Below are 18,223 nucleotides of genomic sequence, written 5' to 3' on the forward strand. Positions count from 1 at the left end.
GAGCAAGTGTCATCCCAACTGAATAAATTCTATTGTCATTACATGAATCTGCAACCAAAAGACATGTCACACCTCTTCTGAAGCATGCATGATAAAACGAAGTTTCATAGAATTTCTTCTTTCCAAAGTTAATTGTTTGTCATGTAGTTCCTCTAGTCGTTTGTTTGTTTGTGCGTCATATCAAACAGTCCATCTCTTATATATGTGAAAACTTTCTATTAGTAATAATACTAAAAAAATGGATCTCTTCCAGTGGTAACTATACTAAAAAATTGTGTCCATGTACCCAGTGAAAATATATAGTGCATGTAGTACATATCAGCCTTCGTATAACAATCGAAGTATTGGCACCATGGTCGCAAGGTAATAAGCAATTTATATCCAAGACTATGCGGATGGATACCTTGGATCTCAGCCGATGGAAAACTTACTGCATACTGCAAACCCTGCGCTTCGGGCACAACAAACTGTGTCCACAACAGTTAAGGATACGTGTATCACGTAACCACAAATAAACGTTCTAAATAGTAGTTTTCCGTCATATGGTCTTCTAAGTTTTAGTTTTAAGTCTCTAAATATGTTCACAAATATTTTTAATGATTTATAGTACGTCAGCTACCCCATGCAGATGCACGGGATGATAACTAGTGCCATTCTAAGACTGAATAGCACTACAGCACTGGCGATGGATGCAGTGAACTATGCATTTATTTTAGGCTGATGTGATTACTACCTCCTACAGTTGTATGTTGATGGGGTAAACACGCCACACAAGATTTTGGTATAGATAATAGAGTATTGAGCGCATGCCTTTTGCACATATAAATTCAAGTAAATAAAATATAATACACAGTTGTAGGTTCAACCAAAATTAGAAATCTCTCCGCGTAATAAGAGTACAAAGCCCTTGATTATAGTATAATAGTACATCTCTCTCCGGGGCACATATGAACCTTAAAATAAACATAAATTTACTTGTCTAAAAGCTAGATACAAAGGTGACACAATGGATATATTTCTCAAAGAATCGACCTTCTAGCAGCTTGCCATGGTAAACTACATGTAAAAGATGATTTAACTTGACATAGAATCCATCCCAGATTTGATGTCATTAGCGATATTCTTGGCATCTGTTGCAATACCAGCTAATCCTCTCCTCGCCAACCCAGCACAGTAGAGCCCATTTTCACCTTTCCAATGATTCGGATATTTTTGGATGGGCAGTCCATTGCCATTTAACATGCTCTCACCATTCTGGATTAACAACACATAGACCTTGTTAGCAGATTTAATAATGGTTACACCAAGAAACAAACTCAGACATGTTCAAACACAAGCTATATTACCTTGAGCCACATATTTGCCGTGCTTTTGTATCCAGTTGCAAACACAATTGCATCAAATGACATTCTTTTACTGCATTGATATTTATGTTAGCTTCCTGTAATCTCTGTTGTCACGATGGTTAGTTTAGTTTTCTGTTAATAATGCATGGCCGCATGTGGCCCGTGCAAGTAGCTAGGACGGGCGTGCTGCACTCTGCACACGATCCCGCGTTTTACCTGTTCTCCCGATCCGCAAAAGCTGTGAGACGAGGCTGTGGGATGGCGCAGCAAAATCGGATCATAGCCGGCGGATCGGGAGGTAGCTACCTAGTAGTCAACTGCTGTAACAAGAGATATAGCAGAGAGTAATAACAGAAAAGGCTGCAACTTTCAGTGCGGCACAAAAACCACTATCGTTCGTCTCCACCTCTCCTCTGAACTTCTTCAGAATTACAGTTAGTGTAGCGATTCCGGCAACAACAGTTGGCATTAGAGCAGCAGGTGTTTGATCTTGCGCCTGGTTGATCGAGTGGTGTTTGATCCATTGCGGTCATGTCGGACTCAGAAACGGAGGAGAAGAAGAGGAAGACACCGTCGTCCAAGGCGCCGCTCGCGCGCCTCACCGGCAGCGGCGAGCTCCGTGTGGTGGAGCGCGTCGTGCGCAAGGAGCCGGGACGTCGATGATGCTGACGCGCACCAACTACCAGGAGTGGGCGCTAGTGATGCAGGTCAAGCTGCAGGTCGCCCGCGTCTGGTGTGCGGTGACCGACGACGCCGCCGACGAGAACGATGACCGGCGCGCGCTACAGATCCTTCTGACCGGCGTCCCACCGGAGATGCTGCGCGTGCTGGCCGCCAAGGACACGGCGAAGAAGGCGTGGGAGACAATCAAGACCATGCGCATGGGCAGTGAGCGCGCCCGCGAGGCCAAGGCGCAGGTGCGCCGGCGGGAGTTCGAAGATCTCAGGTTCAAGGACGGCGAGTCCGTCGAGGATTTCGGGTTGCGGCTTTCGGCCCTAGTCACCGATCTGGAGCTGTACGGCGACCCGGTCTCCGAGCACAAGGCGGTCCAGAAATTCCTTCGCGTGGTGCCGCGGCGGTACCGCCCGATGGCCATGGCGATTGAGTCCCCGATCGATCTGAAAACCATGACCATCGAGGAGCTCGTCGGCCGCCTTTCCGCCTGCGAGGACCACTACGACCTCGACGATGGAGCACAGAACGCCGGGCGCCTCTTGCTCACTCATGAGGAGTGGCTGGCCCGCGAGAAGGCGGGCGGCGGCGGAGGCTCGTCGTCAGGCGGTGGCGGCGGCAACATCGGCAAGAGCAATGCGCCCGGCAAGGCCAAGGCCCAGGGCGCTGGCAAGAGCGCGCCGGGGAACGCCGGGGCAGGCGGCTCTGGCGGATCCAGCGGCAAGAGAAAGAAAGGAAAGTGCCACCACTGTGGCATCCCAGGGCACTGGAAGAAAGAGTGCAGGACTTGGCTGCGGGAGCAGGAGCAAGCGGGCAAGCAAGAACAGGCCAATTTAGTGCGCGCCGGCGACGAACACGACCAGGGCCTGTTCATGGCCATGGTCACCGGCATCAGCACGACCCACGTCGTCGCGCCGCAGGCCGTCTACCTCAACGAGGAGAAGCTCGTCCCAGTGCCGTCGCCGGAGGGCGTGTGGTACTTCGACACAGGGGCGAGCAGCCACATGACCGGTGAGCGGCACGTGTTCGCGACGCTGGACGAGACCGTGCATGGCACTGTCAAGTTCGGGGACGGATCGACCGTGGCGATACGCGGACGTGGCTCCGTCGTGTTCCGCGGCCAGAGTGGAGACCAGCGGGCACTCACTGGGGTGTTCTACATCCCTAGCCTGCGGAGTAACATACTCTCCGTGGGTTAGCTCGATGAGGGCGGGTGCACGGTCGACATCAGGGACGGCATCATGACGATCCAGGATCCAGTGCGGCGTGTCCTAGCCCGCGTCAAGCGCACGGTGACGCGCCTGTACACCGGCGTACTCACGATCGACACGCACACTTGTTTGCTCTCGAAGAGCGACGACGTGACCTGGCGCTGGCATGCGCGCCTGGGTCATCTTCACTTCCGGGCGCTGCGCGCCATGTCCACAAAGGGCATGGTCAAGGGCATGCCGGAGATCGACCGCGTGGTGGAATACTGCGACGGCTGCGTACTTGGGAAACAACACAGATCGCCGTTCCCGCGGGCCACAGAGTATCGAGCGGAGAAAGGGCTGGAGCTCGTCCACACCGACTTGTGCGGCCCGATATCGCCGGCGACGCCGAGAGGTAACAAGTACTTTATCCTCGTCGTTGATGATCATAGCCGCTATATGTGGGTGGAGCTTCTGAAGTCGAAAGACGAGGCGCTCGAGCGCTTCAAAAGGATCAAGACCATGGCCGAGGGCCAGTGCAAACTGCGCGTGTTCCGCTCGGACCGGGGCGGCGAGTTCAACTCCAGCGAGTTCGCGGAGTTCTGCATCAACCATGACGTCAAGCACTACACCACAGCCCCGTACACACCCCAGCAGAACGGGGTTGTCGAGCGCCGCAACCAAACCGTCGTCGAGATGGCGCGGTGCATGCTGAAAAGCATGGCCATGCCGGCGCTCTTCTGGGCGGAGGCGGTGAGGACGGCTGTGTACATCCTCAACAGGACGCCGACGAGGAGTCTCACCGGAGTGACGCCATACGAGGCGTGGCGTGGACGACCGCCCACTGTGCAGCACATGCGTACATTTGGTTGCACGGTGCATGTCAAGAGAATCGGCCCCGGCGTCACAAAACTCTCTGATCGCTCAACTCCCATGGTGTTCGTTGGCTATGAGGAAGGTACAAAAGGGTACAGGGTGTATGATCCCAGTACTAACAAGGTGCAGGTGACGCGTGATGTGCTGTTTGAGGAAAGCAGGGCTTGGAACTGGGAGGCACACAGCGCTCCGAGCGTGGTCACCGCACCACGCACGTTCACCGTCGAGTACATCACCGAGCACGGCACCACGAAGGTTGACACGGGAGAAGCGTTCACCTGTACGCCGCGCTCCGTGACGGCCACGGCGCCCGTGACGCCAACGCCATGCACTCCGGGCGCACATGACACCGGGCCCTCCACTCCAGCAGCACACCCAGCTTCGCCGGCCTTGAGCACACCCGTGGCGACTCGAGACTCGAAGTGGGCCACGCCGCTCACGCACGATGATGGGTGCGACGTGGAGAGTGGACAGCCACGCCGCTACCGGCGCATGTCCGGGGTGATGGCTGAAACAGAGGATGAGGCCGTCTACGATCAGTTCGACAGCTGCTTGCTCGTGCGCTGTCTGTTCAGCGCCAAGGAGCCGCGAGACGTGGATGAGGCCCTCACGGACAAGGCATGGAAGGGCGCCATGGACAGCGAGATGTAGTCCATCATCGACAACAAGACCTGGGAACTTGTCTCGCTGCCTGCCGGACACAAGGCGATCGGCCTCAAGTGGGTGTACCGGGTCAAGCGCGATCCAGCGGGCAACATCGTCAAGCACAAAGCCCGCCTTGTCGCCAAGGGATATGTACAGCGTCAGGGGGTGGACTTTGAGGAAGTTTTTGCTCCTGTGGCGCGGATTGAAACTGTCAGACTGCTGCTCGCGCTCGCCGCACACTCTGGTTGGGAAGTTCATCACATGGACGTAAGATCGGCATTTCTGAACGGCGAGCTCAGTGAAGAGGTTTATGTGGCCCAGCCACCGGGATACGTCATCGCTGGCAAGGAGCAGAGTGTGTTGAAGCTGCGGAAGGCAGTGTATGGCCTACGACAGGCTCCACGAGCATGGTATGCAAAGTTTGATGATTCCATGGCGTCATTGGGTTTTACCCGAAGCCCTCTCGAACATGCAGTGTATCGCCGTGGTGACAAGCAATCCTTCTTGCTGGTGGGTGTCTATGTAGACGACCTTGTCATCACAGGAACAAGTCTGACAGAGATCGAGGAATTCAAGCGACAAATGTGCCAGTTATTTCAGATGAGTGATCTTGGCCGTCTCAGTTACTATTTGGGCATAGAAGTGGAACAAGGAGATGGGGTGATCACACTCAAACAGCAGAGCTACGCCGGAAAGATCCTGGAAGTGGCTGGTATGAGTGATTGCAACAGCTGCACCACTCCCATGGAGTGCAGACTGAAGCTGGTTAAGGAAGACGGGGGCAAACCTGTGGATGCAACACTGTATCGCAGAGTTATTGGCAGTCTACGTTACCTGGTAAACACCCGTCCTGACATAGCTCATGCCGTTGGGATCGTCAGTCGCTTCATGGAGAAACCAAGTACTCATCATTGGGCAGCCGTCAAGCAAATTCTGCGTTACATAAAGGGCACAATGAGCTATGGCTGCACCTACAGAGCAGGAAACAGCAGTGCACACTTGCTTGGGTTCAGTGATTCTGATCATGGGGGAGATGTTGGAGATCGAAAGAGCACATCAGGTCAAGTCTTCTTCCTCGGTAAGAACCTGATCACATGGAGCTCCCAGAAACAGAGAATTGTTGCTCTCTCTTCTTGTGAAGCAGAATATGTGGCAGCATGCGCAGCAACATGTCAGGGTGTGTGGCTCAACAGTCTGCTCGCAGACATGAAGGGAGAGACACCGGAGAGCTTCAAACTGATGGTGGACAATAAATCAGCGATTGAGCTAAGCAAAAACCCTGTTCACCATGACCGCAGCAAACACATTGACATCAAGTTTCACTATGTCTGTGACTGCATGGAAACCAGAAAAGTGCAAATTGATCATGTGGGCACCAAGGACCAACTAGCTGATCTTCTGACGAAGGCGTTGGGCAGGGTGCAGTTCATCAAGCTACGGCAGCGTCTGGGAGTAGCTAGGATTGGGAATGGACAAAGAGATTAAGGGGGTGAAATGTTAGCTTCCTGTAATCTCTGTTGTCACGATGGTTAGTTTAGTTTTCTGTTAATAATGCATGGCCGCATGTGGCCCGTGCAAGTAGCTAGGACGGGCGTGCTGCACTCTGCACACGATCCCGCGTTTTACCTGTTCTTCCGATCCGCAAAAGCTGTGAGACGAGGCTGTGGGATGGCGCAGCAAAATCGGATCATATCCGGCGGATCGGGAGGTAGCTAGCTAGTAGTCAACTACTGTAACAAGAGATATAGCAGAGAGTAATAACAGAAAACGCTGCAACTTTCAGTGCGGCACAAAAACCACTGTCGTTCGTCTCCACCTCTCCTCTGAACTTCTTCAAAATTACAGTTACTGTAGCGATTCCGGCAACAAAAATTTAACTATGTTGCCCCTGATCTTACTAATGCTCCCTTGAACCTTTAGGAGATAAAAATACATTGATAACTTGGCATATCGAATCAACATATGTTATAAATTTATGTCATGTCAAGGATATACTTACTTTGATGATGCCTTTTTTGATCAATCCAACAGTCCCAACATCAATTACTGCAGATCGGCCTGTTTCTGATTTGAGGGTCATTGGACCCATTTTTGGCCTTGTGATGCCATGCTGTGACAGGTCTCCAAATATTAAATACGATGCCATAACAAGGATTTTATCCACTAGATTCAATGGAAGACGGTGAGCAAGTGTGATCCCCAAACGAATTAATTCCTTTGTCATCACATGAATCTGCAACCACAAAACATGTCACACCTCTTTTAAAGTATGCATGATAAAAAAATTCATAAAATTTCTTCTTTCAAGCAAGACATTTTTGTCATGTGGTTCCTCTATTCTTTCAGTTGTTTGTGTGTGATATAAAACAGTCCATCTCTTTTTCTATGTGAAATACTTCCTATTAGTAATAACACTGAAAATGGCATCTCTTCTATTAATAACTATACTAAGAATTTGCGTTCATGCACCCAATGAAAATATATAGTGCATGTACGTACCGGGCTTCGTATAACAATCGATGTGTTGGCACCATGGGTCGCAAGGTCATAAGCAATTTCCATCCCGGAGTTGCCAGATCCAATGACCAATACATTCTTGCCAGAGTAGCTCTTGCCTGACTTGTATCTTGAGGAGTGGATAACATCACCTGGAAAGTTTTCCAGTCCAGGGAACATTGGAATATTCTCTGCACTATTCTCATCACTTGCCACAACAAGAAACTTCGCCGTGAACTTGACTGTGGTGCACTTTGACATGTCCTTTTCCACAATGGACCAACATTTTTCATCATTGTCATATGTGGATGACTCCACGCTGGTGAGATACTTTGGTTGAATGTTGAAACGCTCCACATAGTCATCCAAGTACTTCACAAACAAGGTTTTTGGTATGTATGTTGGTGCATCTATAGGGTATGACATGTGTGGCAACTCACAGAACTCCTTTGCGAGATGCAGCTTGAGGCGATCATACGCGCGGTTGCGCCAGAGTGACGCGCTACAGCTCTCGCGCTCGACGATGGCATAAGGAATTGAGAATTGGCTAAGGCATGCTGCCATTGCGAGGCATGCTGGCCCAGCACCAACAATCAACACTGTAACACACTCCATTTCAAAGAGAAGACTTGACAAAGTGGTGGGATAAGTTCGGTGGTAGTCCAGTGTTTGTGTGTTTGCTCGATGAACTTTGGATGCCATGCTCGTGTATGGGGGCATACATATACTGGTATCCTTCATGGGCCAATCTGTTTTATGGATAGAGGGATGAAAAAGGTAAATATTTATTGAGGCCTAATCCTAGTGTGTAGGAGTATTTCCATCTAAAAATGGAGCCGTTGTTGGTTGTGAAAGCGTGTACTGGTACAAAATAGGTAGGAAACACACCGTTGATCGATTGTTGGTATTGGAAACTTATCGACCATCTTTTTTATGTGTAGATTAAAGATTCTTCATATTTCTTTCCTTTCGCATCGTCACCAATGTCAATTACTACTCTAATAATATTCAATGTTGGAAATATGCCCTAGAGGCAATAATAAATTGGTTATTATTATATTTCCTTGTTCATGATAATCGTTTATTATCCATGCTAGAATTGTATTGACAGGAAACTCACATACATGTGTGGATACATAGACAACACCATGTCCCTAGTAAGCCTCTAGTTGACTAGCTCCTTGATCAATAGATGGTTACGGTTTCCTGACCATGGACATTGGATGTCGTTGATAACGGGATCACATCATTAGGAGAATGATGTGATGGACAAGAAACAATCCTAAGCCTAGAACAAGATCGTGTAGTTCGTTTGCTAAGAGCTTTTCTAATGTCAAGTATCTCTTCCTTAGACCATGAGATTGTGCAACTCCCGGATACCGTAGGAATGCTTTAGGTGTACCAAACGTCACAACGTAACTGGGTGGCTATAAAGGTGCACTACAGGTATCTCCGAAAGTGTCTGTTGGGTTGGCATGAATCGAGACTGGGATTTGTCACTCCGTGTAAACGGAGAGGTATCTCTGGGCCCACTCGGTAGTACATCATCATAATGTGCACAATGTGACCAAGGAGTTGATCACGGGATGATGTGTTACGGAACGAGTAAAGAGACTTGCCGGTAACGAGATTGAACAAGGTATCGGGATACCGATGATCGAATCTCGGGCAAGTACTATGCCGGTAGACAAAGGGAATTGTATACGGGATTAATTGAATCCCCGATATTGTGGTTCATCCGATGAGATCATCGTGGAACATGTGGGAGCCAACATGGGTATCCAGATCCCGCTGTTGGTTATTGACCAGAGAGTCGTCTCGGTCATGTCTGCGTGTCTCCCGAACCCGTAGGGTCTACACACTTAAGGTTCGGTGACACTAGGGTTGTAGAGATATTAGTATGCGGTAACCTGAAAGTTGTTCGGAGTCCCGGATGAGATCCCGGATGTCACGAGGAGTTCCGGAATGGTCCGGAGGTAAAGATTTATATATGGGAAGTCTTATTTTGGTCGCCGGAAAAGTTTCGCGCATTATCGGTATTGTACCGGGAGTGCCGAAAGGGGTCCGGGAGTCCACCAAGGGGTCCACATGCCCTGGGGGGGCACATGGGCTGTGGGGTGTGCGCCTTGGCCTATATGGGCCAAGGGAACCAGCCCCAAGAGGCCCATGCGCCAAGGGATAAGATAAAGGAAGAGTCCTAAAGGGGGAAGGCACCTCCGAGGTGCCTTGGGCAGGATGGACACCTCCCTGGCCGCACCCTTCCTTGGAGGAAGGGCCAAGGCTGCGCCCCCTCTCTCCCTTGTCCCTATATATAGTGGGGGGAGGGAGGGCAGCAATACCTAAGCCTTGGCGCCTCTCTCTCCCTCCCGTGACACATCTCCCTCCTCCCGCAGCGCTTGGCGAAGCCCTGTTGGAATCCCGCTACTTCCACCACCACGCCGTCGTGCTGTGGATCTCCATCAACCTCTCATCCCCCCTTGCTGGATCAAGAAGGAGGAGACGTCGCTGCTCCGTACGTGTGTTGAACGCGGAGGTGCCGTCCGTTCGGCGCTAGGATCATTGGTGATTTGGATCACGACGAGTACGACTCCATCAACCTCGTTCTCTTGAACGCTTCCGCTCACGATCTACAAGGGTATGTAGATGCACTCCTTCCCTCTCGTTTCTAGTAAACTCCATAGATTGATCTTGGTGATGCGTAGAAAATTTTGAATTTCTGCTACGTTCCCCAACAGTGGCATCATGAGCTAGGTCTATGCGTAGTTTCTATGCATGAGCAGAACACAAAGTAGTTGTGGGCGTCGATGTTGTCAATTTACTTGCCGTTACTAGTCTTATCTTGATTCGGCGGCATCGTGGGATGAAGCGGCCCGGACCGACCTTACACGTACACTTACGTGAGACAGGTTCCACCGACTGACATGCACTAGTTGCATAAGGTGGCTAGCGGGTGTCTGTCTCTCCCACTTTAGTCAGATCGGATTCGATGAAAAGGGTCCTTATGAAGGGTAAATAGAAATTAGCATATCACGTTGTGGCTTTTGCGTAGGTAAGAAACGTTCTTGCTAGAAACCCATAGCAGCCACGTAAAACATGCAACAACAATTAGAGGACGTCTAAGTTGTTTTTGCAGGGTATGCTATGTGATGTGATATGGCCAAAAGGATGTGATGAATGATATATGTGATGTATGAGATTGATCATGTTCTTGTAATAGGAATCACGACTTGCATGTCGATGAGTATGACAACCGGCAGGAGCCATAGGAGTTGTCTTAATTTATTGTATGACCTGCGTGTCAATGAAAACGCCATGTAATTACTTTACTTTATTGCTAACCGTTAGCCATAGTAGTAGAAGTAATAGTTGGCGACACAACTTCATGAAGACACGATGATGGAGATCATGATGATGGAGATCATGGTGTCATGCCGGTGACGAAGGTGATCATGCCGCGCCTCGAAGATGGAGATCTAAGGCGCAAGATGATATTGGCCATATCACGTCACTTTATGATTTGCATGTGATGTTTGTCATGTTTACATCTTATTTGCTTAGAACGACGGTAGCATAAATAAGATGATCCCTCACTAAAATTTCAAGAGACATGTTCCCCCTAACTGTGCACCGTTGCGAAGGTTCGTTGTTTCGAAGCACCACGTGATGATCGGGTGTGATAGATTCTAACATTCGAATACAACGGGTGTTGACGAGCCTAGCATGTATAGACATGGCCTCGGAACACATGCGAAACACTTATGTTGACTTGACGAGCCTGGCATGTACAGACATGGCCTCGGAACACAAGAGATCGAAAGGTCGAACATGAGCCGTATAGTAGATGCGATCAACATGGAGATGTTCACCGATGATGACTAGGCCGTCTCACGTGATGATCGGACACGGCCTAGTTTGACTCGGATCATGTATCACTTAGATGACTAGAGGGATGTCTATCTGAGTGGGAGTTCATTAAATAATCAGATGAACTTCATTATCATGAACATAGTCAAAAGGTCTTTGCAAATTATGTCATAGCTTACGCTTTAGCTCTACTGTTTAAGATATGTTCCTAGAGAAAATTTAGTTGAAAGTTGATAGTAGCAATTATGCGGACTGGGTCCGTAAACTGAGGATTGTCCTCATTGCTGCACAGAAGGCTTATGTCCTTAATGCACCGCTCGGTGTGCTGAAACTCAGCGTCGTCTGTAGATGTTGCGAAACATCTGGCATACACGTTTTGATGACTACGTGATAGTTCAGTGCGTAATGCTAACGGTTTAGAATTGTGGCACCAAAGACGTTTTGAAACGTCACAGAACATATGAGATGTTCCGAAGACTGAAATTGGGATTTCAGACTAGTGCCCACGTCAAGAGGTATGAGACCCCTGACAAGTTTCTTAAGCCTGCAAACTAAGGGAGAAAAGCTCAATCGTTGAGCATGTGCTCAGATTGTCTGAGTACCACAATCGCTTGAATCGAGTGGGAGTTAATCTTCCAGATGAGATAGTGATGGTTCTCCATAGTCACTGCCACCAAGCTATTAGAGCTTCGTGATGAACTATAACATATCAGGGATAGATATGATGATCCTTGAGCTATTCACGATGTTTGACACCGCGAAAGTAGAAATCAAATAGGAGCATCAATTGTTGATGGTTTGTAAAACCACTAGTTTCAAGAAGGGCAAGGGCAAAAGGGATACTTCATGAAACAGCAAATCATTTGCTGCTCTAGTGAAGAATCCCAAGGTTAAACCCAAACCCGAGACTAAGTGCTCCTGTAATGAGGGGAACGGTCACTGAACCAGTACTACCCTAGATACTTGGTAGATAAGAAGGCAGGCAAGGTCGACAGAAGTATATTGGATACACATTATATGAATGTGTACTTTACTAGTACTCCTAGTAGCACCAGGGTATTAGATACCGGTTCGGTTGCTAAGTGTTAGTAACTCGAAATAAAAGCTGCGGAATAAACGGAGACTAGATAAAGGTGAGATGACGATATGTGTTGGAAGTGTTTCCAAGGTTGATGTGATCAAGCATCGCATGCTCCCTCTACCATCGAGATTGGTGTTAAACCTAAATAATTGTTATTTGGTGTTTGCGTTGAGCATAAACATGACTGGATTATGTTTATCGCAATACGGTTATTCATTTAAGGAGAATAATGGTTACTCTGTTTATTTGAATGATACCTTCAATGGTCTTGCACCTAAAATGAATCTCGATCGCAGTGATACACATGTTCGTGCCAAAAGATATAAAGTAGTAATGATAGTACCACATACTTGTGGCACTGCCATTTGAGTCATATTGGTATAGAACGCATGAAGAAGCTCCATGTAGATGGATCTTTGGACTCACTCGTTTTTGAAAAGATTGAGACATGCGAACCATGTCTATTGGTATGAAGAAACTCCATGCAAATGGATCGTTTGGACTCACTTGATTTTGAATCACTTGAGATATGCAAATCATACCACATGGGCAAGATGACTGAAAGGCCTCTTTCAGTAAGATGGAACAAGAGAGCAACTTGTTGGAAGTAATACATTTGATGTGTGCAGTCCAATGAGTGTTGAGGCACGCAGTGGATATCGATATGTTCTTACTTCATAGATGATTTGAGTAGATGCTGAGGATATTTACTTGATGAAACACAAGTCTGAATTATTGAAAGGTTCAAGTAATTTCAGAGTGAAGTTGAAGATCGTCGTGATAAGAGGATAAAATGTCTATGATATGATCATCGCGATATCTGAGTTACGAGTTTGGCACACAATTAAGACATAGTGGAAAGTGTTTCACAATTAATACCGCCTGTAACACCACAATGTGATGGTGTGTCCGAACATCATAACTGCACCCTATTGGATATGGTGCATACCATGATGTCTCTTATCGAATTACCACTATCGTTTATGGGTTAGGCATTAGAGACAACCGCATTCACTTTAAATAAGGGCACCACGCAATTCTGTTGAGACGACACCGTTTAGAGAAACCTAAGTTATCGTTTCTTAAAAGTTTGGGGCTGCGATGCTTATGTGAAAAAGTTTCAGGCTGATAAGCTCGAACCCAAAGCGGATAAATGCATCTTCATAGAATACCCAAAACAGTTGGGTATACCTCCTATTTCAGATCTGGAAGCAAAAGTAATTGCTTCTAGAAACGAGTCCTTTCTCGAGGAAAAGTTTCTCTCGAAAGAATTGAGTGGGAGGATGGTGGAGACTTGATGAGGTTATTGAACCATAACTTCAACTAGTGTGTAGCAGGGCACAAGAAGTTGTTCCTGTGGCACCTACACCAATTGAAGTGGAAGCTTATGATAGTGATCATGAAACTTCGGATCAAGTCACTACCAAACCTCGTAGGACGACGAGGATGCGTACTACTTCAGAGTAATGCGTAATCCTGTCTTGGAAGTCATGTTGTTGGACAACGATGAACCTATGAGCTATGGAGAAGCGATGGTGGGCCCATATTCCGACAAATGGTTAGAAGCCATGAAATCCGAGATAGGATCCATGTATCAGAACAAATCATGGACTTTGGTGAACTTGCCCGATGATCGGCAAGCCATTGAGATAAATGGATCTTTAAGAAGAACACGGACATGGACGGTAATGTTACCGTCTATGAAGCTCGACTTGTGGCAAAGAGTATTTTCACAAGTTCAAGGAGTTGACTACGATGAGATTTTCTCATCCATAGCGATGCTTAAGTCCGTCGGAATCATGTTAGCATTAGCTGCATTTATGAAATTTGGCAGATGGATGTCAAAACAAGTTTCCTTACCAGTTTTCGTAAGGAAAGGTTGTATGTGATACAATCAGAAAGGTTTTGTCCATCCTAAGGATGCTAAAAGGTATGCTAGCTCTAGCGATCCTTCCATGGACTAGAGCAAGCATCTCGGAGTCAGAATATACGCTTTGATGGAGTGATCAAAGTTTTTGGGTTTATACAAAGTTTGTTAGAAACTTGTATTTACAATAAAGTGAGTGGGAGCGCTACAACATTTCTGATAAGTATATGTGAATGACATATTGTTGATCCGAAATGATGTAAAATTTCTAGAAAGCATAAAGGGTTGTTTGAAAGGAGTTTTTCAAAGGAAGACCTGGATAAAGCTGCTTACATATTGGGCATCAAGATCTATAGAGATAGATCAAGACGCCTGATGATACTTTCAAGGAACGCACACCTTGACATGATTTTGAAAGAGTTCAAAATAGATCAGCAAAGAAGGAGTTCTTGGCTGTGTTACAAGGTGTGAGTATTGAGTAAGACTCAAGACCTGACCACAGCAGAAGAGAGAGAAAGGAGGAAGGTCGTCCCCTATGCTTTAGACGTAGGCTCTACAGTATGCTATGCTGTGTACCGCACATGAAGTGTGCCTTGCCATGAGTTGGTCAAGGGGTACAATAGTGATCCGGGAATGGATCACATGACAGCGGTCGAACTTATCCTTAGTATCTAGTGGACTAAGGAATTTTCTCGATTATGGAGGTGAAAAGGAGTTTGTCGTAAAGGGTTAGGTCGATGCGAACTTTGACACTAATCCGGATGACTCTGAGTAGTAGACCGGATTCGTATAGTAGAGCAGTTATTTGAAATGGCTCCAAGTAGCACGTGGTAGCATCCACAAGATGACATAGATATTCGTAAAGCACACACGGATCTGAAAGGTTCAGACCCGTTGACTAATTAATAACCTCTCTCACAAGAATAACATGATCAAACCAGAACTCACTGAGTGTTAATCACATAGTGATATGAACTAGATTGTTGACTCTAGTAAACTCTTTGATGTTGGTCACATGGTGATGTGATCTGTGAGTGTTAATCACATGGTGATGTGAACTAGATTATTGACTCTAGTGCAAGTGGGAGACTGTTGGAAATATGCCCTAGAGGCAATAATAAATTGGTTATTATTATATTTCCTTGTTCATGATATCTTTTATTATCCATGCTAGAATTGTATTGATAGGAAACTCAGATACATGTGTGGAAACATAGACAACACCATGTCCCTAGTAAGCCTCTAGTTGACTAGCTCGTTGATCAATAGATGGTTACGGTTTCCTGACCATGGACATTGGATGTCGTTGATAACGGGATCACATCATTAGGAGAATGATGTGATGGACAAGACCCAATCCTAAGCCTAGCACAAGATCGTGTAGTTCGTTTGCTAAGAGCTTTTCTAATGTCAAGTATCATTTCCTTAGACCATGAGATTGTGCAACTCCCGGATACCGTAGGAATGCTTTGGGTGTACCAAACGTCACAACGTAACTGGGTGGCTATAAAGGTGCACTACAGGTATCTCCGAAAGTGTCTTTTGGGTTGGCACGAATCGAGACTGGGATTTGTCACTCCGTGTAAACGGAGAGGTATCTCTAGGCCCACTCGGTAGTACATCATCATAATGTGCACAATGTGACCAAGGAGTTGATCACGGGATGATGTGTTATGGAACGAGTAAAGAGACTTGCCGGTAACGAGATTGAACAAGGTATCGGGATACCGACGATCGAATCTCGGGCAAGTACTATACCGGTAGACAAAGGGAATTGTATACGGGATTAATTGAATCCCCGACATCGTGGTTCATCCGATGAGATCATCGTGGAACATGTGGGAGCCAACAAGGGTATCCAGATGCCGCTGTTGGTTATTGACCGGAGAGTCGTCTCGGTCATGTCTGCGTGTCTCCCGAACCCGTAGGGTCTACACACTTAAGGTTCGGTGATGCTAGGGTTGTAGAGATATTAGTATGCGGTAACCCGAAATTTGTTTGGAGTCCCGGATGAGATCCCGGACATCACGAGGAGTTCTGCAATGGTCCGGAGGTAAAGATTTATATATGGGAAGTCTTATTTTGGTCGCCGGAAAAGTTTCGCGCATTATCGGTATTGTACCGGGAGTGCCGAAAGGGGTCCGGGAGTCCACCAAGGGGTCCACATGCCCCGGGGGGGCACATGAGCTGTGGGGTGTGCTCCTTGGCCTATTTGGGCCAAGGGAACCAGCCCCAAGAGGCCCATGCGCCAAGGGATAAGATAAAGGGAGAGTCCTAAAGGGGGAAGGCACCTCCGAGGTGCCTTGGGGAGGATGGACTCCTCCCTGGCCGCACCCTTCCTTGGAGGAAGGGCCAAGGCTGCGCCCCCCCTCTCCCTTGGCCCTATATATAGTGGGGGGAGGGAGGGCAGCAATACCTAAGCCCTGGCGCCTCTCTCTCCCTCCCGTGACACATCTCCCTCCTCCCGCAGCGCTTCGCGAAGCCCTGTTGGAATCCCGCTACTTCCACCACCACGCCGTCGTGCTGCTGGATCTCCATCAACCTCTCCTCCCCCTTGCTGGATCAAGAAGGAGGAGACGTCGCTGCTCCGTACGTGTGTTGACCGCGGAGGTGCCGTCCGTTGGGCGCTAGGATCATTGGTGATTTGGATCACGACGAGTACGACTCCATCAACCACCTTCTCTTGAACGCTTCCGCTCGCGATCTACAAGGGTATGTAGATGCACTCCTTCCCTCTCGTTGCTAGTAAACTCCATAGATTGATCTTGGTGATGCGTAGAAAATTTTGAATTTCTGCTACGTTCCCCAACATTCAAGTGTTTCTACCTCTTTGTATACGATATAGGATATGATAAGGATAAGTCTGATTTCCAAACACACATTTATAGGCAAAGTCCTATTTCATTTTCTCTAGTTAATGTAATGTGGATGACAAAAGGAAACAATCATCTCAGAAGGATTTGTTAGCCATGTTAGCTGGTTTTGTCGGCTAGTTTTGCCTCCGTTTCAGTTGTATGATGGTCAGTTTTGGTTTTTCCTCCGGTTGAGTTGACGACCATTGCCATAACTTTGGTGTCAACACAATGAGCCGTTCGATGTTGTGAACAAAAAAAAGTGGAACTTTAGTTCAAATATTTGAAACCAGTTTTTTTAATATAAATTCGTTTCTATACTGAACACTCGTTTAATGTGAGGCCATATTTCAACTTGGTACATGCATATTGTCCTATGCCTGAACATCAAATTGAATGCTCTTTGTATTTTTAACTCTACACACCAAAGTGTGGATATATTTTGTTAAAAAGATAATAAACCAATTTACTGAAAATCGAAATTGTCAATCCTGTCTCGATGCGGTTTTGCAAACTTGTCTGGTTCCAAACTGACTGACACAGATTAATCACAATTGTATGCAACTTCCATACAAAACTGAACTGGAGAAGTGGAGCACGTACAGTTCATCGGATTTTGATTTGCCTAACAGAATAATCCACTACCTTCTGTGACTTACATTTAGCATGGCGCAAACTGCAGACTGAACTTATCGAGTCCATATGATTTCAACATCTACCATAGTACCACTCTGCCTCCTGCAGTTGGATCTTCTAAAGACTTGTCTGCTGGGTAGGTGGATTCAGGCCTTCCTCACATGAAGGAGCGTGTGGTACAGACAAGTAGCTTCTTCTCTTCTTTCCAGATGGTCACTTCCCTTGGATCATTTTTGCCTGCGGAGGAACTCTCGCATTTCTTGGTGGAACTCCCCACTCACTATCAACCGCATCTTCTTCGCGTCCTCCCACAGCAAGTACCTGTTATCATTTGCGTGGTCACAGCATTGGTCAAACATGTCCGGCACCCAGATGTAAGTATAGTTGTAATCAGACTACTAGAGTACATGTTTTGAAATGTGTCCATGCACCGTCCATCCGCAAGGAGCTAGCAGGGTTTGATGGGTGAAGGGTTTATTAATCCAACAGTCCCAACTCAATCGTTGTGGGTCGGTCGGTTTCTCACTTGAGGGTCATTCGACCATTTTTGGTTTTGGGCCTTGTAACGCCATATACCTCGATCGATCTCCAAATATGACGTTCGCCACCGTCACAAAGAGGTCACCCACTAGATTTAGTGAAAAAAGTGAGCAAGTGTCATCCCAACTAAATTAGTTCTCTTGTCATCACATGAATCT

General features: G+C 47.3%; 1 pseudogene; it reads right to left on the reverse strand.

The window, feature by feature from the left end:
- Positions 1–1,074: 1,074 nt before the first annotated feature.
- Positions 1,075–7,927, reverse strand: LOC123050667 (probable indole-3-pyruvate monooxygenase YUCCA10; annotated as a pseudogene).
- Between the last annotated feature and the right edge of the window lie 10,296 nt (positions 7,928–18,223).

This window comes from Triticum aestivum, chromosome 2D (assembly GCF_018294505.1).
Source record: "Triticum aestivum cultivar Chinese Spring chromosome 2D, IWGSC CS RefSeq v2.1, whole genome shotgun sequence".
In the NCBI taxonomy this organism is placed as follows: domain Eukaryota; kingdom Viridiplantae; phylum Streptophyta; class Magnoliopsida; order Poales; family Poaceae; genus Triticum; species Triticum aestivum.